Raw genomic sequence first — 24,491 nt, 5'->3', positions numbered from 1 at the left:
TCAACGCTGCCGGATGCGTTTGTGAGGTCAGAGCAGTCTCAGTGCCTCCGAAGCCAGTGGCAGGCTCCTGGCTGCTGGCTGTACTTGTGAGCTCACAGCAGCCTCAGTTCCCCCTCTGCCAGTGGCAGTCTCATGGATGCTGGCTGTGCTTGTCAGGTCACAGCAGCCTCAGTGCCTCATACCTTAGTATTCAGCGACCACTACTGGCTGTGCTTGTGACGTCACAGCAGACTCAGTGCCTCCGAGGCCAGTGGCAGGCTCATGGCTGCTGGCTGTGCTTGTGACGTCACAGCAGCCTGAGTGCCTCCGAGGCCAGTTGCACTCTGCTGGCTGCTGGCTGTGCTTGTGAGGTCACAGCAGACTCAGTGTCTCCTAGGCCAGTGGCAGCCTCATGTCTGCTGGCTGTACTTGTGAGGTCACAGCAGCATCAGTTCCTCTGAGGCCAGTGGCAGGCTCATGGCTGCTGGCTGTGCTTGTGAGGTCACAGCAGCCTCAGTGCCACTGAGGCCAGTGGCAGGCTCATGGCTGCTGGCTGTGCTTGTGAGGTCACAGCACCCTGAATTCCTCCGAGGCCAGTGTCATGCTCAACGCTGCTGGCTGCGCTTGTGATGTCACAGCAGCCTCAGTGCCTCCGATGCCAGTGGCAGGCTCCTGGCTGCTGGCTGTGCTTGTGAGGTCACAGCAGCCTCAGTGCCTCCTCTGCCAGTACCACGCCCATGGCTGCTGGCTGCTCTTGTGAGGTCACAGCACCCTGAATTCCTCCGAAGCCAGTGTCAGACTCATGGCTGCTGGCTGCGCTTGTGATGTCACAGCAGCCTCAGTGCCTCCGATGCCAGTGGCAGGCTCCTGGCTGCTGGCTGTACTTGTGAGGTCACAGCAGCCTCAGTGCCCCTGAGGCCAGTGCCATGCTCATGGCTGCTGGCTATACTTGTGAGGTCACAGCAGCCTCAGTGCCCCCTAGGACAGTGTCATGCTGCTGGCTGTGCTTGTGACATCACAGCAGCCTGAGTGCCTCCTCTTCCAGTGGCAGTCTCATGGCTGCTGGCTGTGCATGTGAGGTCACAGCAGCCTCAGTGCCTCACAGCTTAGTGTTCAGCGCCCCCTACTGGCTGTGCTTGTGAGGTCACAGCAGACTCAGTGCCTCATAAGTTAGTGTCCAGTGCCCCCTGCTGGCTGTGCTTGTGAGGTCGCAGCAGCCTCAGTGCATCCGAGGCCAGTGGCAGGCTCATGTCTGCTGGCTGTGCTTGTGAGGTCACAGCAGCCTCAGTGCCTCTGAGGCCAGTGGCAGGCTCATGGCTGCTGGCTGTGCTTGTGAGGTCACAGCAGCCTCAGTGCCTCTGAGGCCCGTGCCAGGCTCATGGCTGCTGGCTGTGCTTGTGATGTCACAGCAGCTTCAGTCCCTCATTGGGTAGTGTCCAGTGCCCCCTGCTGGCTGTGCTTGTGAGGTCACAGCAGCCTCAGTGCCTCTAAAGCCAGCGGCAGGCTCATGGCTGCTGGCTGTGCTTGTGAGGTCACAGCACCCTGACTGCCTCTGACGCCATTGTCAGGCTCATGGCTGCTGCCTGTGCTTGTGAGGACACAGCATCCTCAATGCCTCACAAGTTAGTGTTCAGCGCCCCCTGTTGGCTGTGCTTGTGAGGTCACAGCAACCTCAGTGCCTCATAGGTTGGTGTCCACTGCCCCCTGGTGGCTGTCCTTGTTACATCACAGCAGACTCAGTGCCTCCGAGGCCAGTGGCAGTCTCATGGCTGCTGGCTGTGCTTGTGAGGTCACAGCAGCCTCCGTGCCTCATAGGCTAGTGGCAGGCTCGTGGCTGCTGACTGTGCTTGTGATGTCACAGCACCCTGACTGCCTCTGAGGCCATTGTCAGGCTCATGGCTGCTGGCTGTGCTTGTGAGGTCACAGCAAACTCTGTGCCTCATAAGTTAGTGTTCAGCGCCCCCCGCTGTCTGTGCTTGTGACGTCACAGCAGCCTCAGTGCCTCTAAAGCCAGCGGCAGGCTCATGTCTGCTGGCTGTGCTTGTGAGGTCACCGCAGCCTCAGTGTCTCCTAGGCCAGTGTCAGACTCATGTCTGCTGGCTGTGCTTGTGAGGTCACAGCAGCATGAGTGCCTCTGAGGCCAGTGGCAGGCTCATGGCTGCTGGCTGTGCTTGTCAGGTCACAGCAAACTCAGTGCCTCATAGGTTAGTCTACAGCGCCCCCTGCTGGCTGTACTTGTGAGGTCACAGCAGACTCAGTGCCTCATAGGTTAGTGTCCAGCGCCCCCTGCTGGCTGTACTTGTGAGGTCACAGCAGACTCAGTGCCTCATAAATTAGTGTCCAGTGCCCCCTGCTGGCTGTGCTTGTGAGGTCGCAGCAGCCTCAGTGCATCCGAGGCCAGTGGCAGGCTCCTGGCTGCTGGCTGTGCTTGTGAGGTCACAGCAGCCTCAGTGCCTCCTAGGACAGTGTCAGGGTAATGGCGGTGCTTGTGACCTCACAGCAGCCTCAGTGCCTCTGAGGCCAGTGCCAGGCTCATGGCTGCTGGCTGTACTTGTCAGGTCACAGCAGCCTCAGTGCCTCCTCTTCCAGTGGCAGTCTCATGGCTGCTGGCTGTGCTTGTGATGTCACAGCAGCCTCAGTGCCTCCGAGGCCAGTGCCAGGCTCATGGCAGCTGGCTGTGCTTGTGAGATCATAGTAGACTCAGTGCCTCCTAGGCCAGTGGCAGGCTCAACGCTGCCGGATGCGTTTGTGAGGTCAGAGCAGTCTCAGTGCCTCCGAAGCCAGTGGCAGGCTCCTGGCTGCTGGCTGTACTTGTGAGCTCACAGCAGCATCAGTTCAACTGAGGCCAGTGGCAGGCTCATGGATGCTGGCTGTGCTTGTCAGGTCACAGCAGCCTCAGTGCCTCATACCTTAGTATTCAGCGACCACTACTGGCTGTGCTTGTGACGTCACAGCAGACTCAGTGCCTCCGAGGCCAGTGGCAGTCTCCTGGCTGCTGGCTGTGCTTGTGACGTCACAGCAGCCTGAGTGCCTCCGAGGCCAGTTGCACTCTGCTGGCTGCTGGCTGTGCTTGAGAGGTCACAGCAGACTCAGTGTCTCCTAGGCCAGTGGCAGCCTCATGTCTGCTGGCTGTACTTGTGAGGTCACAGCAGCATCAGTTCCTCTGAGGCCAGTGGCAGGCTCATGGCTGCTGGCTGTGCTTGTGAGGTCACAGCAGCCTCAGTGCCACTGAGGCCAGTGGCAGGCTCATGGCTGCTGGCTGTGCTTGTGAGGTCACAGCACCCTGAATTCCTCCGAGGCCAGTGTCATGCTCAACGCTGCTGGCTGCGCTTGTGATGTCACAGCAGCCTCAGTGCCTCCGAGGCCAGTGGCAGGCTCCTGGCTGCTGGCTGTGCTTGTGATGTCACAGCAGCCTCAGTGCCTCCTCTGCCAGTACCACGCCCATGGCTGCTGGCTGCTCTTGTGAGGTCACAGCACCCTGAATTCCTCCGAAGCCAGTGTCAGACTCATGGCTGCTGGCTGCGCTTGTGATGTCACAGCAGCCTCAGTGCCTCCGATGCCAGTGGCAGGCTCATGGCTGCTGGCTGTACTTGTGAGGTCACAGCAGCCTCAGTGCCCCTGAGGCCAGTGCCATGCTCATGGCTGCTGGCTATACTTGTGAGGTCACAGCAGCCTCAGTGCCCCCTAGGACAGTGTCATGCTAATGGCTGTGCTTGTGACATCACAGCAGCCTGAGTGCCTCCGAGGCCAGTGGCAGGCTCATGGCTGCTGGCTGTACTTGTGAGCTCACAGCAGCCTCAGGTCCTCCTCTTCCAGTGGCAGTCTCATGGCTGCTGGCTGTGCATGTGAGGTCACAGCAGCCTCAGTGCCTCACAGCTTAGTGTTCAGCGCCCCCTACTGGCTGTGCTTGTGAGGTCACAGCAGACTCAGTGCCTCATAAGTTAGTGTCCAATGCCCCCTGCTGGCTGTGCTTGTGAGGTCGCAGCAGCCTCAGTGCATCCGAGGCCAGTGGCAGGCTCATGTCTGCTGGCTGTACTTGTGAGGTCACAGCAGCCTCAGTGCCTCTGAGGCCAGTGGCAGGCTCATGGCTGCTGGCTGTGCTTGTGAGGTCACAGCAGCCTCAGTGCCTCTGAGGCCAGTGCCAGGCTCATGGCTGCTGGCTGTGCTTGTGATGTCACAGCAGCTTCAGTCCCTCATTGGGTAGTGTCCAGTGCCCCCTGCTGGCTGTGCTTGTGAGGTCACAGCAGCCTCAGTGCCTCTAAAGCCAGTTGCAGGCTCATGGCTGCTGGCTGTGCTTGTGATGTCACAGCAGCCTCAGTGCCTCCGAGGCCAGTGTCAGGGTCATGGCTGCTGGCTGTGCTTGTGATGTCACAGCAGCCTCAGTGCCTCTAAAGCCAGTGGCAGGCTCCTGGCTGCTGGCTGTGCTTGAGAGGTCACAGCAACCTCAGTGCCTCCTCTGCCAGTGGCAGTTTCATGGCTGCTTGCTGTGCTTGTGAGGTCACAGCAGCCTCAGTGCCTCACAGCTTAGTGTTCAGCGCCCCCTACTGGCTGTGCTTGTGAGGTCACAGCAGACTCAGTGCCTCATAAGTTAGTGTCCAGTGCCCCCTGCTGGCTGTCCTTGTGATGTCATAGCAGACTCAGTGCCTCTAAAGCCAGTGGCAGTCTCATGGCTGCTGGCTGTGCTTGTGAGGTCACAGCAGCCTCAGTGCCTCTGAGGCCAGTGGCAGTCTCATGGCTGCTGGCTGTGCTTGTGATGTCACAGCAGCCTCAGTGCCTCATAGCTTAGTGTCCAGTGCCCCCGCTGTCTGTGCTTGTGACGTCACAGCAGCCTCAGTGACTCTAAAGCCAGCGGCAGGCTCATGGCTGCTGGCTGTGCTTGTGAGGTCACAGCAGCCTCCGTGCCTCATAGGCTAGTGGCAGGCTCGTGGCTGCTGACTGTGCTTGTGATGTCACAGCACCCTGACTGCCTCTGAGGCCATTGTCAGGCTCATGGCTGCTGGCTGTGCTTGTGAGGTCACAGCAAACTCTGTGCCTCATAAGTTAGTGTTCAGTGCCCCCCGCTGTCTGTGCTTGTGACGTCACAGCAGCCTCAGTGCCTCTAAAGCCAGCGGCAGGCTCATGTCTGCTGGCTGTGCTTGTGAGGTCACAGCAGCCTCAGTGCCTCCTAGGCCAGTGTCAGACTCATGTCTGCTGGCTGTGCTTGTGACATCACAGCAGCATGAGTGCCTCTGAGGCCAGTGTCAGTCTCATGGCTGCTGGCTGTGCTTGTGAGGTCACAGCAAACTCAGTGCCTCTGAGGCCAGTGCCAGACTCATGGCTGCTGGCTGTGCTTGTGAGGTCACAGCCCCCTGAATTCCTCCGAGGCCTGTGCCAGGTTCATGGCTGCTGGCTGTGCTTGGAGGTCACAGCAGCCTCAGTGCCTCGTAAGTTAGTGTTCAGCCCCCCCTGCTGGCTGTGCTTGTGAGATCATAGTAGACTCAGTGACTCCTAGGCCAGTGTCAGACTCATGTCTGCTGGCTGTGCTTGTGAGGTCACAGCAGTATGAGTGCCTCTGAGGCCAGTGGCAGGCTCATGGCTGCTGGCTGTGCTTGTGAGGTCACAGCAGCCTCAGTGCCTCATAGATTAGTGTCCAGCGCACCCTACTGCCCGTGCTTGTGAGGTCACAGCAGACTCAGTGCCTCATACGATAGTGTCCAGTGCCCCCTGCTGGCTGTCCTTGTGACGTCACAGCAGACTAAGTGCCTCTAAAGCCAGTGGCAGGCTCATGGCTGCTGGCTGTGCTTGTGAGGTCACAGCAGCCTCAGTGCCTCCTAGACCTGTGCCATGCTCAACGCTGCTGGCTGTGCTTGTGAGGTCACAGCAGCCTCAGTACCTCCGAGGCCAGTGGCACGGTCATGGCTGCTGGCTGTGCTTGTGAGGTCACAGCAGCCTCAGTGCCTCCTCTGCCAGTGGCAGTCTCATGGCTGCTGGCTGTGCTTGTGAGGTCTGAGAAGCCTCAGTGCCTCATAGTTTACTGTTCACAGCCCGCTGCTGGCTGTACTTGTGAGGTCACAGCAGCCTCAGTGCCTCTAAAGCCAGTGGCAGGCTCATGGCTGCTGGCTGTGATTGTGATATCACAGCAGACTCAGTCCCTCATTGGGTAGTGTCCAGTGCCCTCTGCTGGCTGTGCTTGTGAGGTCGCAGCAGACTCAGTACATCCGAGGCCAGTGGCAGGCTCATGGCTGCTGGCTGTGCTTGTGAGGTCACAGCAGACTCAGTCCCTCATTGGGTAGTGTCCAGTGCCCCCTGCTGGCTGTGCTTGTGAGGTCACAGCAGCCTCAGTGCCTCATAGCTTAGTGTCCAGTGCCCCCGCTGGCTGTGCTTGTGACATCACAGCAGCCTCAGTGCCTCTAAAGCCAGTGGCAGGCTCATGGCTGCTGGCTGTGCTTGTGATGTCACAGCAGCCTCAGTGCCTCCGAGGCCAGTGGCAGCCTCATGTCTGCTGGCTGTGCTTGTGAGGTCACAGCACCCTGAATTCCTCTGAGGCCAGTGCCAGGCTCATGGCTGCTGGCTGTGCTTGTGAGGTCACAGCAGCATCAGTTCCTCCTCTGCCAGTGGCAGGCTCCTGGCTGCTGGCTGTGCTTGTGAGGTCACAGCAGCCTCAGTGCCTCCTCTGCCTGTACCACGCTCATGGCTGCTGGCTGTGCTTGTGAGGTCACAGCACCCTGAATTCCTCTGAGGCCAGTGCCAGGCTCATGGCTGCTGGCTGTGCTTGTGAGGTCACAGCAGCCTCAGTGCCTCCTAGACCAGTGCCATGCTCAACGCTGCTGGCTGTGCTTGTGAGGTCACAGCAGACTCAGTGCCTCCTAGACCAGTGTCAGGCTCATGGCTGCTGGCTGTGCTTGTGAGGTCACAGCAGCCTCAGTGCCTCTAAAGCCAGTGGCAGGCTCCTGGCTGCTGGCTGTGCTTGAGAGGTCACAGCAACCTCAGTGCCTCCTCTGCCAGTGGCAGTCTCATGGCTGCTTGCTGTGCTTGTGAGATCTCAGAAGCCTCAGTGCCTCATAGATTACTGTTCACAGCCCGCTGCTGGCTGTACTTGTGAGGTGACAGCAGCCTCAGTGCCCCTGAGGCCAGTGCCATGCTCATGGCTGCTGGCTATACTTGTGAGGTCACAGCAGCCTCAGTGCCCCCTAGGACAGTGTCATGGTAGTGGCTGTGCTTGTGAGGTCACAGCAGCCTGAGTGCCTCCGAGGCCAGTGGCAGGCTCATGGCTGCTGGCTGTACTTGTGAGCTCACAGCAGCCTCAGGTCCTACTCTTCCAGTGGCAGTCTCATGGCTGCTGGCTGTGCTTGTGAGGTCACAGCAGCCTCAGTGCCTCACAGCTTAGTGTTCAGCGCCCCCTATTGGCTGTGCTTGTGAGGTCACAGCAGACTCAGTGCCTCATAAGTTAGTGTCCAGTGCCCCCAGCTGGCTGTGCTTGTGACGTCAGAGCAGCCTCAGTACATCCGAGGCCAGTGGCAGGCTCATGGCTGCTGGCTGTGCTTGTGAGGTCACAGCAGCCTCAGTGCCTCTGAGGCCAGTGGCAGGCTCATGTCTGCTGGCTGTGCTTGTGAGGTCACAGCAGCCTCAGTGCCTCTGAGGCCAATGCCAGACTCATGTCTGCTGGCTGTGCTTGTGATATCACAGCAGACTCAGTCCCTCATTGGGAAGTGTCCAGTGCCCCCTGCTGGCTGTGCTTGTGAGGTCACAGCAGCCTCAGTGTCTCTGAGACCAGTGGCAGCCTCATGGCTGCTGGCTGTGCTTGTGAGGTCACAGCAGCCTCAGTGCCTCATAGGCTAGTGGCCGGCTCGTGGCTGCTGACTGTGCTTGTGATGTCACAGCACCCTGACTGCCTCTGAGGCCATTGTCAGGCTCATGGCTGCTGGCTGTGCTTGTCAGGTCACAGCAAACTCAGTGCCTCATAGGTTAGTCTACAGCGCCCCCTGCTGGCTGTGCTTGTGAGGTCACAGCAGCCACAGTGGCTCATAGGCCAGTGGCAGGCTCGTGGCTGCAGGCTGCGCTTGTCATGTCAGAGCAGCCTCAGTGCCTCCTCTGTCAGTGACAGCCTCATGTCTGCTGGCTGTGCTTGTGAGGTCACAGCAGCCTCAGTTCCTCCTCTGCCAGTGGCAGTCTCATGGATGCTGGCTGTGCTTGCAGGTCACAGCAGCCTCAGTGCCTCATAGCTTAGTATTCAGCGACCACTACTGGCTGTGCTTGTGAGGTCCCAGCAGCCTCACTGTCTCCTAGGCCAGGGGCAGCCTCATGGCTGCTGGCTGTGCTTGTGAGGTCACAGCAGCCTCAGTGCCTCATAGCTTAGTGTCGAGTGCCCTCGCTGGCTGTGCTTGTGACATCACAGCATCCTCAGTGCCTCTGAGGCCAGCGGCAGGCTCATGGCTGCTGGCTGTGCTTGTGAGGTCACAGCAGCCTCAGTGCCTCATAGGCTAGTGGCAGTCTCGTGGCTGCTGACTGTGCTTGTGATGTCACAGCACCCTGACTGCCTCTGAGGCCATTGTCAGGCTCATGGCTGCTGGCTGTGCTTGTGAGATCATAGTAGACTCAGTGCCTCCTAGGCCAGTGGCAGGCTCAACGCTGCTGGATGCGTTTGTGAGGTCAGAGCAGTCTCAGTGCCTCCGAAGCCAGTGGCAGGCTCCTGGCTGCTGGCTGTACTTGTGAGCTCACAGCAGCCTCAGTTCCCCCTCTGCCAGTGGCAGTCTCATGGCTGCTGGCTGTGCTTGTCAGGTCACAGCAGCCTCAGAGCCTCATACCTTAGTATTCAGCGACCACTACTGGCTGTGCTTGTGACGTCACAGCAGACTCAGTGCCTCCGAGGCCAGTGGCAGGCTCATGGCTGCTGGCTGTGCTTGTGACGTCACAGCACCCTGAGTGCCTCCGAGGCCAGTTGCACTCTGCTGGCTGCTGGCTGTGCTTGTGAGGTCACAGCAGACTCAGTGTCTCCTAGGCCAGTGGCAGCCTCATGTCTGCTGGCTGTACTTGTGAGGTCACAGCAGCATCAGTTCCTCTGAGGCCAGTGGCAGGCTCATGGCTGCTGGCTGTGCTTGTGAGGTCACAGCAGCCTCAGTGCCTCTGAGGCCAGTGGCAGGCTCCTGGCTGCTGGCTGTGCATGTGAGGTCACAGCAGCCTCAGTGCCCCCTCTGCCAGTACCACGCCCATGGCTGCTGGCTGTGCTTGTGAGGTCACAGCACCCTGAATTCCTCCGAGGCCAGTGTCAGACTCATGGCTGCTGGCTGTGCTTGTGAGGTCACAGAAGACTCAGTGCCTCATACGATAGTGTCCAGTGCCCGCTGCTGGCTGTCCTTGTGATGTCACAGCAGACTCAGTGCCTCTAAAGCCAGTGGCAGGCTCCTGGCTGCTGGCTGTGCTTGTGAGGTCACAGCAGCCTCAGTGCCTCTGAGGTCAGTGCCAGGCTCATGGCTGCTGGCTGTGCTTGTGAGGTCACAGCAGACTCAGTCCCTCATTGGATAGTGTCCAGTGCCCCCTGCTGGCTGTGCTTGTGAAGTCCCAGCAGACTCAGTGTCTCCTAGGCCAGTGGCAGCCTCATGGCTGCTGGCTGTGCTTGTGAGGTCACAGCAGCCTCAGTGCCTCATAGCTTAGTGTCCAGTACCGCCGCTGGCTGTGCTTTTGACATCACAGCAGCCTCAGTGCCTCTGAGGCCAGTGGCAGGCTCATGGCTGCTGGCTGTGCTTGTGAGGTCACAGCAGCCTCAGTGCCTCATAGGCTAGTGGCAGGCTCGTGGCTGCTGGCTGTGCTTGTGACGTCACAGCACCCTGACTGCCTCTGAGACAATTGTCAGGCTCATGGCTGCTGGCTGTGCTTGTGAGGTCACAGCAGACTCAGTGCCTCATAAGTTAGTGTCCAGTGCCCCCTGCTGGCTGTGCTTGTGAGGTCGCAGCAGCCTCAGTACATCCGAGGCCAGTGGCAGGCTCATGGCTGCTGGCTGTGCTTGTGAGGTCACAGCAGCCTCAGTGCCTCTGAGGCCAGTGGCAGGCTCATGTCTGCTGGCTGTGCTTGTGATATCACAGCAGACTCAGTCCCTCATTGGGAAGTTTCCAGTGCCCCCTGCTGGCTGTGCTTGTGAGGCCACAGCAGCCTCAGTGTCTCTGAGGCCAGTGGCAGCCTCATGGCTGCTGGCTGTGCTTGTGAGGTCACAGCAGCCTCAGTGCCTCTCAGGCTAGTGGCAGTCTCGTGGCTGCTGACTGTGCTTGTGATGTCATAGCACCCTGACTGCCTCTGAGGCCATTGTCAGGCTCATGGCTGCTGGCTGTGCTTGTGAGGTCACAGCAGCCTCAGTGCCTCATAAGTTAGTGTTCAGCGCCCCCTGCTGGCTGTGCTTGTGAGATCATAGTAGGCTCAGTGCCTCCTAGGCCAGTGTCAGACTCATGTCTGCTGGCTGTGCTTGTGACCTCACAGCAGCATCAGTTCAACTGAGGCCAGTGGCAGGCTCTCGGCTGCTGGCTGTGCTTGTCAGGTCACAGCAGCCTCAGTGCCTCATAGCTTAGTATTCAGCGACCACTACTGGCTGTGCTTGTGAGGTCACAGCAGCCTCAGTGCCTCTGAGGCCAGTGCCAGGCTCATGGCTGCTGGCTGTGCTTGTGACGTCACAGCACCCTGAGTGCCTCCGAGGCCAGTTGCACTCTGCTGTCTGCTGGCTGTGCTTGTGATGTCACAGCAACCTGATTGCCTCTGACGCCATTGTCAGGCTCATGTCTGCTGGCTGTGCTTGTGAGGTCACAGCAGCCTCAGTGCCTCATAAGTTAGGGTTCAGCGCCCCTTGCTGGCTGTGCTTGTGACGTCACAGCAGCCTCAGTGCCTCATAGCTTAGTATTCAGCGACCACTACTGGCTGTGCTTGTGATGTCACAGCAGACTCAGTGCCTCCGAGGCCAGTGGCAGTCTCATGGTTGCTGGCTGTGCTTGTGACGTCACAGCACCCTGAGTGCCTCCAAGGCCAGTTGCACTCTTCTGGCTGCTGGCTGTGCTTGTGAGGTCACAGCAGCCTCAGTGTCTCCTAGGCCAGTGGCAGCCTCATGTCTGCTGACTGTGCTTGTGAGGTCACAGCAGACTCAATGCCTCATAAGTTAGTGTTCAGCGCCCCCTGCTGGCTGTGCTTGTGAGATCATAGTAGACTCAGTGCCTCCTAGGCCAGTGGCAGGCTCAACGCTGCTGGATGCGTTTGTGAGGTCACAGCAGTCTCAGTGCCTCTGAAGCCAGTGGCAGGCTCCTGGCTGCTGGCTGTACTTGTGAGCTCAGAGCAGCCTCAGTTCCACCTCTGCCAGTGGCAGTCTCATGGCTGCTGGCTGTGCTTCTCAGGTCACAGCAGCCTCAGTGCCTCATAGCTTTGTATTCAGCGAACACTACTGGCTGTGCTTGTGACGTCACAGCAGACTCAGTGCCTCCGAGGCCAGTGGCAGGCTCATGGCTGCTGGCTGTGCTTGTGACGTCACAGCAGCCTGAGTGCCTCCGAGGCCAGTTGCACTCTGCTGGCTGCTGGCTGTGCTTGTGAGGTCACAGCAGACTCAGTGTCTCCTAGGCCAGTGGCAGCCTCATGTCTGCTGGCTGTACTTGTGAGGTCACAGCAGCATCAGTGCCACTGAGGCCAGTGGCAGGCTCATGGCTGCTGGCTGTGCTTGTGAGGTCACAGCACCCTGAATTCCTCTGAGGCCAGTGTCATGCTCAACGCTGCTGGCTGCGCTTGTGATGTCACAGCAGCCTCAGTACCTCATAGGTTAGTGTCCAGCGCACCCTACTGCCTGTGCTTGTGAGGTCGCAGCAGCCTCAGTGCCTCATAGGTTAGTGTCCAGCGCACCCTACTGCCTGTGCTTGTGAGGTCGCAGCAGCCTCAGTGCCTCATAGGTTAGTGTCCAGCGCACCCTACTGCCTGTGCTTGTGAGGTCGCAGCAGCCTCAGTGCCTCATAGGATAGTGTCCAGTGCCCCCTACTGTCTGTCCTTGTGATGTCACAGCAGACTCAGTGCCTGTAAAGCCAGTGGCAGGCTCATGGCTGCTGGCTGTGCTTGTGAGGTCACAGCAGCCTCAGTGCCTCCTAGACCAGTGCCATGCTCAACGCTGCTGGCTCTGCTTGTGAGGTCACAGCAGACTCAATGCCTCCTAGACCAGTGTGGCTGTCCTTGTGAGGTCACAGCAGCCTCAGTGCCTCTAAAACCAGTGGCAGGCTCCTGGCTGCAGGCTGTGCTTGAGAGGTCACAGCAACCTCAGTGCCTCCTCTGCCAGTGGCAGTCTCATGGCTGCTTGCTGTGCTTGTGAGGTCTCAGAAGCCTCAGTGCCTCATAGATTACTGTTCACAGCCCGCTGCTGGCTGTACTTGTGAGGTGACAGCAGCCTCAGTGCCCCTGAGGCCAGTGCCATGCTCATGGCTGCTGGCTATACTTGTGAGGTCACAGCAGCCTCAGTGCCCCCTAGGACAGTGTCATGGTAGTGGCTGTGCTTGTGAGGTCACAGCAGCCTGAGTGCCTCCGAGGCCAGTGGCAGGCTCATGGCTGCTGGCTGTACTTGTGAGCTCACAGCAGCCTCAGGTCCTCCTCTTCCAGTGGCAGTCTCATGGCTGCTGGCTGTGCTTGTGATGTCACAGCAGCCTCAGTGCCTCCTAGGCCAGTTTCAGACTCATGGCTGCTGGCTGTGCTTGTCAGGTCACAGCAAACTCAGTGCCTCATAGGTTAGTCTACAGCGCCCCCTGCTGGCTGTGCTTGTGAGGTCACAGCAGCCTCAGTGGCTCATAGGCCAGTGGCAGGCTCGTGGCTGCTGGCTGCGCTTGTGATGTCAGAGCAGCCTCAGTGCCTCCTCTGCCAGTGGCAGCCTCATGTCTGCTGGCTGTGCTTGTCAGGTCACAGCAGCCTCAGTGCGTCATACCTTAGTATTCAGCGACCACTACTGGCTGTCCTTGTTACGTCACAGCAGACTCAGTGCCTCCGAGGCCAGTGGCAGTCTCCTGGCTGCTGGCTGTGCTTGTGACGTCACAGCAGCCTGAGTGCCTCCGAGGCCAGTTGCACTCTGCTGTCTGCTGGCTGTGCTTGTGAGGTCACAGCACCCTGACTGCCTCTGACGCCATTGTCAGGTTCATGTCTGCTGGCTGTGCTTGTGAGGTCACAGCAGCCTCAGTACCTCATAAGTTAGTGTTCAGTGCCCCCTGCTGGCTGTGCTTGTGAGGTCACAGCACACTCAGTGCCTCAAAGCTTAGTATTCAGCGACCACTACTGGCTGTGCTTGTGATGTCACAGCAGACTCAGTGCCTCCGAGGCCAGTTGCACTCTGCTGGCTGCTGGCTGTGCTTGTGAGGTCACAGCAGCCTCAGTGCCTCATAGCTTAGTGTCCAGTGCCCTCGCTGGCTGCGCTTGTGACATCACAGCAGCCTCAGTGCCTCTGAGGCCAGTGGCAGGCTCATGGCTGCTGGCTGTGCTTGTGAGGTCACAGCAGCCTCAGTGCCTCATAGGCTAGTGGCAGTCTCGTGGCTGCTGACTGTGCTTGTGATGTCACAGCACCCTGACTGCCTCTGAGGTCATTGTCAGGCTCATGACTGCTGGCTGTGCTTGTGAGATCATAGTAGACTCAGTGCCTCCTAGGCCAGTGGCAGGCTCAACGCTGCTGGATGCGTTTGTGAGGTCACAGCAGTCTCAGTGCCTCCGAAGCCAGTGGCAGGCTCCTGGCTGCTGGCTGTACTTGTGAGCTCACAGCAGCCTCAGTTCCCCCTCTGCCAGTGGCAGTCTCATGAATGCTGGCTGTGCTTGTCAGGTCACAGCAGCCTCAGTGCCTCATAGGTTAGTATTCAGCGACCACTACTGGCTGTGCTTGTGACGTCACAGCAGCCTCAGTGCCTCCGAGGCCAGTGGCAGGCTCATGGCTGCTGGCTGTGCTTGTGACGTCACAGCAGCCTCAGTGCCTCCTCTGCCAGTGGCAGTCTCATGGCTGCTGGCTGTGCTTGTGGGGTCACAGCAGACTCAGTGTCTCCTAGGCCAGTGGCAGCCTCATGTCTGCTGGCTCTACTTGTGAGGTCACAGCAGCATCAGTTCCTCTGAGGCCAGTGGCAGGCTCATGGCTGCTGGCTGTGCTTGTGAGGTCACAGCAGCCTCAGTGCCTCTGAGGCCAGTGGCAGGCTCATGGCTGCTGGCTGTGCTTGTGAGGTCACAGCAGCCTCAGTGCCTCATAGGCTAGTGGCAGGCTCGTGGCTGCTGACTGTGCTTGTGATGTCACAGCACCCTGACTGCCTCTGAGGCCATTGTCAGGCTCATGGCTGCTGGCTGTGCTTGTGAGGTCACAGCAGCCTCAGTGCCTCATAAGTTAGTGTTCAGCGCCCCCTGCTGGCTGTGCTTGTGAGATCATAGTAGGCTCAGTGCCTCCTAGGCCAGTGTCAGACTCATGTCTGCTGGCTGTGCTTGTGACCTCACAGCAGCATCAGTTCAACTGAGGCCAGTGGCAGGCTCTCGGCTGCTGGCTGTGCTTGTCAGGTCACAGCAGCCTCAGTGCCTCATAGCTTAGTATTCAGCGACCACTACTGGCTGTGCTTGTGAGGTCACAGCAGCCTCAGTGCCTCTGAGGCCAGTGGCAGGCTCATGGCTGCTGGCTGTGCTTGTGACGTCACAGCACCCTGAGTGCCTCCGAGGCCAGTTGCACTCTGCTGTCTGCTGGCTGTGCTTGTGAGGTCACAGCACCCTGACTGCCTCTGACGCCATTGTCAGGCTCATGTCTGCTGGCTGTGCTTCTGAGGTCACAGCAGCCTCATTGCCTCATAAGTTAGTGTTCAGCGCCCCTTGCTGGCTGTGCTTGTGACGTCACAGCAGCCTCAGTGCCTCATAGCTTAGTATTCAGCGACCACTACTGGCTGTGCTTGTGATGTCACAGCAGACTCAGTGCCTCCGAGGCCAGTGGCAGTCTCATGGTTGCTGGCTGTGCTTGTGACGTCACAGCACCCTGAGTGCCTCCAAGGCCAGTTGCACTCTGCTGGCTGCTGGCTGTGCTTGTGAGGTCACAGCAGCCTCAGTGTCTCCTAGGCCAGTGGCAGCCTCATGTCTGCTGGCTGTGCTTGTGAGGTCACAGCAGACTCAATGCCTCATAAGTTAGTGTTCAGCGCCCCCTGCTGGCTGTGCTTGTGAGATCATAGTAGACTCAGTGCCTCCTAGGCCAGTGGCAGGCTCAACGCTGCTGGATGCGTTTGTGAGGTCAGAGCACTCTCAGTGCCTCCGAAGCCAGTGGCAGGCTCCTGGCTGCTGGCTGTACTTGTGAGCTCACAGCAGCCTCAGTTCCCCCTCTGCCAGTGGCAGTCTCATGGATGCTGGCTGTGCTTGTCAGGTCACAGCAGCCTCAGTGCCTCATAGCTTTGTATTCAGCGAACACTACTGGCTGTGCTTGTGACGTCACAGCAGACTCAGTGCCTCCGAGGCCAGTGGCAGGCTCATGGCTGCTGGCTGTGCTTGTGACGTCACAGCAGCCTCAGTGCCTCCGAGGCCAGTTGCACTCTGCTGGCTGCTGGCTGTGCTTGTGAGGTCACAGCAGACTCAGTGTCTCTGAGGCCAGTGGCAGCCTCATGTCTGCTGGCTGTACTTGTGAGGTCACTGCAGCATCAGTTCCTCTGAGGCCAGTGGCAGGCTCATGGCTGCTGGCTGTGCTTGTGAGGTCACAGCAGCCTCAGTGCCACTGAGGCCCGTGGCAGGCTCATGGCTGCTGGCTGTGCTTGTGAGGTCACAGCACCCTGAATTCCTCTGAGGCCAGTGTCATGCTCAACGCTGCTGGCTGCGCTTGTGATGTCACAGCAGCCTCAGTACCTCATAGGTTAGTGTCCAGCGCACCTAGTGCCTGTGCTTGTGAGGTCGCAGCAGCCTCAGTGCCTCATAGGTTAGTGTCCAACGCACCCTACTGCCTGTGCTTGTGAGGTCGCAGCAGCCTCAGTGCCTCATAGGTTAGTGTCCAGCGCACCCTACTGCCTGTGCTTGTGATATCACAGCAGCCTCAGTGCCTCATAGGATAGTGTCCAGTGCCCCCTACTGTCTGTCCTTGTGAGGTCACAGCAGCCTCAGTGCCTCTGAGGCCAGTGGCAGTCTCATGGCTGCTTGCTGTGCTTGTGAGGTCTCAGAAGCCTCAGTGCCTCATAGATTACTGTTCACAGCCCGCTGCTGGCTGTACTTGTGAGGTGACAGCAGCCTCAGTGCCCCTGAGGCCAGTGCCATGCTCATGGCTGCTGGCTATACTTGTGAGGTCACAGCAGCCTCAGTGCCTCCGAGGCCAGTGGCAGGCTCATGGCTGCTGGCTGTATTTGTGAGCTCACAGCAGCCTCAGGTCCTCCTCTTCCAGTGGCAGTCTCATGGCTGCTGGCTGTGCTTGTGATGTCACAGCAGCCTCAGTGCCTCCTAGGCCAGTTTCAGACTCATGGCTGCTGGCTGTGCTTGTCAGGTCACAGCAAACTCAGTGCCTCATAGTTTAGTGTCCATCGCCCCCTGCTGGCTGTGCTTGTGAGGTCACAGCAGCCTCAGTAGCTCATAGGCCAGTGGCAGGCTCGTGGCTGCTGGCTGCGCTTGTGATGTCAGAGCAGCCTCAGTGCCTCCTCTGCCAGTGGCAGCCTCATGTCTGCTGGCTGTGCTTGTCAGGTCACAGCAGCCTCAGTGCGTCATACCTTAGTATTCAGCGACCACTACTGGCTGTCCTTGTTACGTCACAGCAGACTCAGTGCCTCCGAGGCCAGTGGCAGTCTCCTGGCTGCTGGCTGTGCTTGTGACGTCACAGCAGCCTAAGTGCCTCCGAGGCCAGTTGCACTCTGCTGTCTGCTGGCTGTGCTTGTGATGTCACAGCACCCTGACTGCCTCTGACGCCATTGTCAGGCTCATATCTGCTGGCTGTGCTTGTGACGTCACAGCAGCCTCAGTGCCTCTAAAGCCAGCGGCAGTCTCATGGCTGCTGGCTGTGCTTGTCAGGTCACAGCAGCCTCCGTGCCTCATAGGCCAGTGGCAGGCTCATGGCTGCTGGCTGTGCTTGTGAGGTCACAGCAGTCTCAGTCCCTCATAAGTTAGTGTCCAGTGCCCCCTGCTGGCTGTGCTTGTGAGGTCACAGCAACCTCAGTGCCTCATAGGATAGTGTCCAGTGTCCCCTGCTGGGTGTCCTTGTGATGTCACAGCAGCCTCAGTGCCTCTGAGGCCAGTGGCAGGCTCATGGCTGCTGGCTGTGGTTTTGAGGTCACAGCAGCCTCAGTGCCTCTGAGGCCAGTGCCAGACTCATGGCTGCTGGCTGTGCTTGTGAGGTCACAGCACCCTGAATTCCTCCGAGGCCAGTGCCATGTTCATGGCTGCTGGCTGTGTTTGTGAGGTCACAGCAGCCTCAGTACCTCATACGATAGTGTCCAGTGCCGCCTACTGTCTGTCCTTGTGATGTCACAGCAGACTCAGTGCCTCTAAAGCCAGTGGCAGGCTCATGGCTGCTGGCTGTGCTTGTGAGGTCACAGCAGACTCAGTGCCTCCTAGACCAGTGCCATGCTCAACGCTGCTGGCTGTGCTTGTGATGTCACAGCAGCCTCAGTGCCTCTAAAGCCAGTGGCAGTCTCATGGCTGCTGGCTGTGCTTGTGAGGTCACAGCAGCCTCAGTGCCTCACAGCTTAGTGTCCAGCGCCGCCTGCTGGCTGTGCTTGTGAGGTCGCAGCAGCCTCAGTATATCCGAGGCCAGTGGCAGGCTCATGGCTGCTGGCTGTGCTTGTGAGGTCACAGCAGCCTCAGTGCCTCGTAGGCCAGTGGCAGGCTCCTGGCTGCTGGCTGTGCTTGTGAGGTCACAGCAGCCTCAGTGCCTCCTCTGCCAGTGGCAGTCTCATGGCTACTGGCTGTGCTTGTGAGGTCTCAGAAGCCTCAGTGCCTCATAGGTTACTGTTCAGCGCCCCCTACTGGCTGTGCTTGTGAGGTCACAGCAGACTCAGTGCCTCATAAGTTAGTGTGCAGTGCCCCCTGCTGGCTGTGCTTGTGAGGTCGCAGCAGCCTCAGTACATCCGAGGCCAGTGGCAGGCTCATGGCTGCTGGCTGTGCTTGTGACGTCACAGCAGCCTCAGTGCCTCTGAGGCCAGTGGCAGACTCATGGCTGCTGGCTGTGCTTGTGATATCACAGCAGACTCAGTCCCTCATTGGGAAGTGTCCAGTGCCCCCTGCTGGCTGTGCTTGTGAGGTCACAGCAGCCTCAGTGACTCCTAGGCCAGGGGCAGCCTCATGGCTGCTGGCTGGGCTTGTGAGGTCACAGCAGCCTAAGTGCCTCACAGGCTAGTGGCAGGCTCGTGGCTGCTGACTGTGCTTGTGATGTCACAACACCCTGACTGCCTCTGAGGCCATTGTCAGGCTCATGGCTGCTGGCTGTGCTTGTGAGGTCACAGCAGCCTCAGTGCCTCATAAATTAGTGTTCAGCGCCCCCTGCTGGCTGTGCTTGTGAGATCATAGTAGGCTCAGTGCCTCCTAGGCCAGTGTCAGAATCATGGCTGCTGGCTGTGCTTGTGACGTCACAGCAGACTCAGTGCCTCTGAGGCCAGTACCACACTCATGGCTGCTGGCTGTGCTTGTGAGGTCACAGCAGCCTCAGTGCCTAATAGCTTAGTGTAGAGCGTACCCCACTGCCAGTGCTTGTGAGGTCACAGCAGACTCAGTGCCTCATAGGATAGTGTCCAGTGCCCCCTGCTGGCTGTCCTTGTGATGCCACAGCAGACTCAGTGCCTCTAAAGCCAGTGGCAGTCTCATGGCTGCTGGCTGTGCTTGGGAGGTCACAGCAGCCTCAGTGCCTCATAGCTTAGTGTCCAGCATCCCCTGCTGGCTCTGCTTGCAAGCTCACAGCAGCCTCAGTGCCTCCTAGGCCCGTGGCAGGCTCATGGCTGCTGGCTGTGCTTGTGACGTCACAGCAGCCTCAGTGCCTCTAAAGCCAGCGGCAGGCTCATGGCTGCTGGCTGTGCTTGTGAGGTCACAGCAGCCTCTGTGCCTCATAGGCTAGTGGCAGGCTTGTGGCTGCTGACTGTGCATGTGATGTCACAGCACCCTGACTGCCTCTGAGGCCATTGTCAGGCTCATGGCTGCTGGCTGTGCTTGTCAGGTCACAGCAAACTCTGTGCCTCATAAGTTAGTGTTCAGCGCCCCCCGCTGTCTGTGCTTGTGACGTCACAGCAGCCTCAGTGCCTCTAAAGCCAGCGGCAGGCTCATGTCTGCTGGCTGTGCTTGTGAGGTCACAGCAGCCTCAGTGCCTCCTAGGCCAGTGTCAGACTCATGTCTGCTGGCTGTGCTTGTGACGTCACAGCAGCATGAGTGCCTCTGAGGCCAGTGGCAGGCTCATGGCTGCTGGCTGTGCTTGTGAGGTCACAGCAAACTCAGCGCCTCATAGGTTAGTCTACAGCGCCCCCTGCTGGCTGTACTTGTGAGGTCACAGCAGCCTCAGTGCCTCATAGGTAGGTGTCCAGTGCCCCCTGGCGGCTGTCCTTGTTACGGCACAGCAGACTCAGTGCCTCCTAGGCTAGTGGCAGGCTCGTGGCTGCTGGCTGCGCTTGTGATGTCAGAGCAGCCTCAGTGCGTCCGAGGCCAGTGGCAGGCTCATGTCTGCTGGCTGTACTTGTAAGCTCATCAGCCTCAGTTCCTCCTCTGCAAGTGGCAGTCTCATGGATGCTGGCTGTGCTTGTCAGGTCACAGCAGCCTCAGTGCCTCATAGCTTAGTATTCAGCGACCACTACTGGCTGTGCTTGTGAGGTCACAGCAGCCTCAGTGCCTCATAAATTAGTGTTCAGCGCCCCCTGCTGGCTGTGCTTGTGACGTCACAGCAACCTCAGTGCCTCTAAAGCCAGCGGCAGGCTCATGGCTGCTGGCTGTGCTTGTGAGGTCACAGCAGCCTCAGTGCCTCCTAGGCCAGTGGCAGCCTCATGGCTGCTGGCTGTGCTTGTGACGTCACAGCACCCTGACTGCCTCTGAGGCCATTGTCAGGCTCATGGCTGCTGGCTGTGCTTGTGAGGTCACAGCAGACTCAGTGCCTCCTAGGCCAGTGGCAGCCTCATGGCGGCTGGCTGTTCTTGTCAGGTCACAGCAGCCTCAGTGCCTCATAGCTTAGTGTCCAGTGCCCCCGCTGGCTGTGCTTGTGACGTCACAGCAACCTCAGTGCCTCTAAAGCCAGCGGCAGGCTCATGGCTGCTGGCTGTGCTTGTGAGGTCACAGCAGCCTCAGTGCCTCATAGTTTACTGTTCACAGCCCGCTGCTGGCTGTACTTGTGAGGTCACAGCAGCTTCAGTGCCCCCTAGGACACTGTCAGGGTAATGGCTGTGCTTGTGATGTCACAGCAGCCTCAGTGCCTCTGAGGCCAGTGGCAGGCTCATGGCTGCTGGCTGTGCTTGTGAGGTCACAGCAAACTCAGTGCCTCATAGGTTAGTCTACAGCGCCCCCTGCTGGCTGTGCTTGTGAGGTCACAGCGGCCTCAGTGCCTCATAGGTAGGTGTCCAGTGCCCCCTTGTGGCTGTCCTTGTTACGTCACAGCAGACTCAGTGCCTCCTAGTTCAGTGGCAGGCTCGTGGCTGCTGGCTGCCCTTGTGATGTCAGAGCAGCCTCAGTGCCTCCGAGGCCAGTGGCAGCCTCATGTCTGCTGGCTGTACTTGTAAGCTCACATCAGCCTCAGTTCCTCCTCTGCCAGTGGCAGTCTCATGGATGCTGGCTGTGCTTGTCAGGTCACAGCAGCCTCAGTGCCTCATAGCTTAGTATTCAGCGACCACTACTGGCTGTGCTTGTGACGTCACAGCAGCCTGAGTGCCTCCGAGGCCAGTTGCACTCTGCTGGCTGCTGGCTGTGCTTGTGAGGTCACAGCAGCTTCAGTCCCTCATTGGGTAGTGTCCAGTGCCCCCTGCTGGCTGTGCTTGTGAGGTCACAGCAGCCTCAGTGCCTCTAAAGCCAGCGGCAGGCTCATGGCTGCTGGTTGTGCTTGTGAGGTCACAGCACCCTGACTGCCTCTGAGGCCATTGTCAGGCTCATGGCTGCTGCCTGTGCTTGTGAGGACACAGCATTCTCAATGCCTCACAAGTTAGTGTTCAGCGCCCCCTGTTGGCTGTGCTTGGGAGGTCACAGCAGCCTCAGTGCCTCATAGGTTGGTGTCCAGTGCCCCCTGGTGGCTGTCCTTGTTACATCACAGCAGACTCAGTGACTCCTAGGCCAGGGGCAGCCTCATGGCTGCTGGCTGTGCTTGTGAGGTCACAGCAGCCTCAGTGCCTCATAGGCTAGTGGCAGGCTCCTGGCTGCTGACTGTGCTTGTGGTGTCACAGCACCCTGACTGCCTCTGAGGCCATTGTCAGGCTCATGGCTGCTGGCTGTGCTTGTGAGGTCACAGCAGCCTCAGTGCCTCATAAATTAGTGTTCAGCGCCCCCTGCTGGCTGTGCTTGTGAGATCATAGTAGGCTCAGTGCCTCCTAGGCCAGTGTCAGACTCATGGCTGCTGGCTGTACTTGTGAGGTCACAGCAGCATCAGTTCCTCTGAGGCCAGTGGAAGGCTCATGGCTGCTGGCTGTGCTTGTGAGGTCACAGCAGACTCAGTGCCTCTGAGGCCAGTACCACGCTCATGGCTGCTGGCTGTGCTTGTGAGGTCACAGCAGCCTCAGTGCCTAATAGGTTAGTGAAGAGCGCACCCCTCTGCCTGTGCTTGTGAGGTCACAGCAGCCTCAGTGCCTCATAGCTTAGTGTCCAGTGCCCCCGCTGTCTGTGCTTGTGACGTCACAGCAGCCTCAGTGCCTCTAAAGCCAGCGGCAGTCTCATGGCTGCTGGCTGTGCTTGTCAGGTCACAGCAGCCTCCGTGCCTCATAGGCCAGTGGCAGGCTCATGGCTGCTGGCTGTGCTTGTGAGGTCACAGCAGTCTCAGTCCCTCATAAGTTAGTGTCCAGTGCCCCCTGCTGGCTGTGCTTGTGAGGTCACAGCAACCTCAGTGCCTCATAGGATAGTGTCCAGTGTCCCCTGCTGGGTGTCCTTGTGATGTCACAGCAGCCTCAGTGCCTCTGAGGCCAGTGGCAGGCTCATGGCTGCTGGCTGTGGTTTTGAGGTCACAGCAGCCTCAGTGCCTCTGAGGCCAGTGCCAGACTCATGGCTGCTGGCTGTGCTTGTGAGGTCACAGCACCCTGAATTCCTCCGAGGCCAGTGCCATGTTCATGGCTGCTGGCTGTGTTTGTGAGGTCACAGCAGCCTCAGTACCTCATACGATAGTGTCCAGTGCCGCCTACTGTCTGTCCTTGTGATGTCACAGCAGACTCAGTGCCTCTAAAGCCAGTGGCAGGCTCCTGGCTGCTGGCTGTGCTTGTGAGGTCACAGCAGACTCAGTGCCTCCTAGACCAGTGCCATGCTCAACGCTGCTGGCTGTGCTTGTGATGTCACAGCAGCCTCAGTGCCTCTAAAGCCAGTGGCAGTCTCATGGCTGCTGGCTGTGCTTGTGAGGTCACAGCAGCCTCAGTGCCTCACAGCTTAGTGTCCAGCGCCGCCTGCTGGCTGTGCTTGTGAGGTCGCAGCAGCCTCAGTATATCCGAGGCCAGTGGCAGGCTCATGGCTGCTGGCTGTGCTTGTGAGGTCACAGCAGCCTCAGTGCCTCGTAGGCCAGTGGCAGGCTCCTGGCTGCTGGCTGTGCTTGTGAGGTCACAGCAGACTCAGTGCCTCCTCTGCCAGTGGCAGTCTCATGGCTACTGGCTGTGCTTGTGAGGTCTCAGAAGCCTCAGTGCCTCATAGGTTACTGTTCAGCGCCCCCTACTGGCTGTGCTTGTGAGGTCACAGCAGACTCAGTGCCTCATAAGTTAGTGTGCAGTGCCCCCTGCTGGCTGTGCTTGTGAGGTCGCAGCAGCCTCAGTACATCCGAGGCCAGTGGCAGGCTCATGGCTGCTGGCTGTGCTTGTGACGTCACAGCAGCCTCAGTGCCTCTGAGGCCAGTGGCAGACTCATGGCTGCTGGCTGTGCTTGTGATATCACAGCAGACTCAGTCCCTCATTGGGAAGTGTCCAGTGCCCCCTGCTGGCTGTGCTTGTGAGGTCACAGCAGCCTCAGTGACTCCTAGGCCAGGGGCAGCCTCATGGCTGCTGGCTGGGCTTGTGAGGTCACAGCAGCCTAAGTGCCTCACAGGCTAGTGGCAGGCTCATGGCTGCTGACTGTGCTTGTGATGTCACAACACCCTGACTGCCTCTGAGGCCATTGTCAGGCTCATGGCTGCTGGCTGTGCTTGTGAGGTCACAGCAGCCTCAGTGCCTCATAAATTAGTGTTCAGCGCCCCCTGCTGGCTGTGCTTGTGAGATCATAGTAGGCTCAGTGCCTCCTAGGCCAGTGTCAGAATCATGGCTGCTGGCTGTGCTTGTGACGTCACAGCAGACTCAGTGCCTCTGAGGCCAGTACCACACTCATGGCTGCTGGCTGTGCTTGTGAGGTCACAGCAGCCTCAGTGCCTAATAGCTTAGTGTAGAGCGTACCCCACTGCCAGTGCTTGTGAGGTCACAGCAGACTCAGTGCCTCATAGGATAGTGTCCAGTGCCCCCTGCTGGCTGTCCTTGTGATGCCACAGCAGACTCAGTGCCTCTAAAGCCAGTGGCAGTCTCATGGCTGCTGGCTGTGCTTGGGAGGTCACAGCAGCCTCAGTGCCTCATAGCTTAGTGTCCAGCATCCCCTGCTGGCTCTGCTTGCAAGCTCACAGCAGCCTCAGTGCCTCCTAGGCCCGTGGCAGGCTCATGGCTGCTGGCTGTGCTTGTGACGTCACAGCAGCCTCAGTGCCTCTAAAGCCAGCGGCAGGCTCATGGCTGCTGGCTGTGCTTGTGAGGTCACAGCAGCCTCTGTGCCTCATAGGCTAGTGGCAGGCTTGTGGCTGCTGACTGTGCATGTGATGTCACAGCACCCTGACTGCCTCTGAGGCCATTGTCAGGCTCATGGCTGCTGGCTGTGCTTGTCAGGTCACAGCAAACTCTGTGCCTCATAAGTTAGTGTTCAGCGCCCCCCGCTGTCTGTGCTTGTGACGTCACAGCAGCCTCAGTGCCTCTAAAGCCAGCGGCAGGCTCATGTCTGCTGGCTGTGCTTGTGAGGTCACAGCAGCCTCAGTGCCTCCTAGGCCAGTGTCAGACTCATGTCTGCTGGCTGTGCTTGTGACGTCACAGCAGCATGAGTGCCTCTGAGGCCAGTGGCAGGCTCATGGCTGCTGGCTGTGCTTGTGAGGTCACAGCAAACTCAGCGCCTCATAGGTTAGTCTACAGCGCCCCCTGCTGGCTGTACTTGTGAGGTCACAGCAGCCTCAGTGCCTCATAGGTAGGTGTCCAGTGCCCCCTGGCGGCTGTCCTTGTTACGGCACAGCAGACTCAGTGCCTCCTAGGCTAGTGGCAGGCTCGTGGCTGCTGGCTGCGCTTGTGATGTCAGAGCAGCCTCAGTGCGTCCGAGGCCAGTGGCAGGCTCATGTCTGCTGGCTGTACTTGTAAGCTCATCAGCCTCAGTTCCTCCTCTGCAAGTGGCAGTCTCATGGATGCTGGCTGTGCTTGTCAGGTCACAGCAGC

This window comes from Dromaius novaehollandiae, unplaced genomic scaffold, assembly GCF_036370855.1.
Source record: "Dromaius novaehollandiae isolate bDroNov1 unplaced genomic scaffold, bDroNov1.hap1 HAP1_SCAFFOLD_30, whole genome shotgun sequence".
Taxonomy (NCBI): Eukaryota; Metazoa; Chordata; class Aves; order Casuariiformes; family Dromaiidae; genus Dromaius; species Dromaius novaehollandiae.
Note: the sequence above shows the minus strand (reverse complement) of the source record.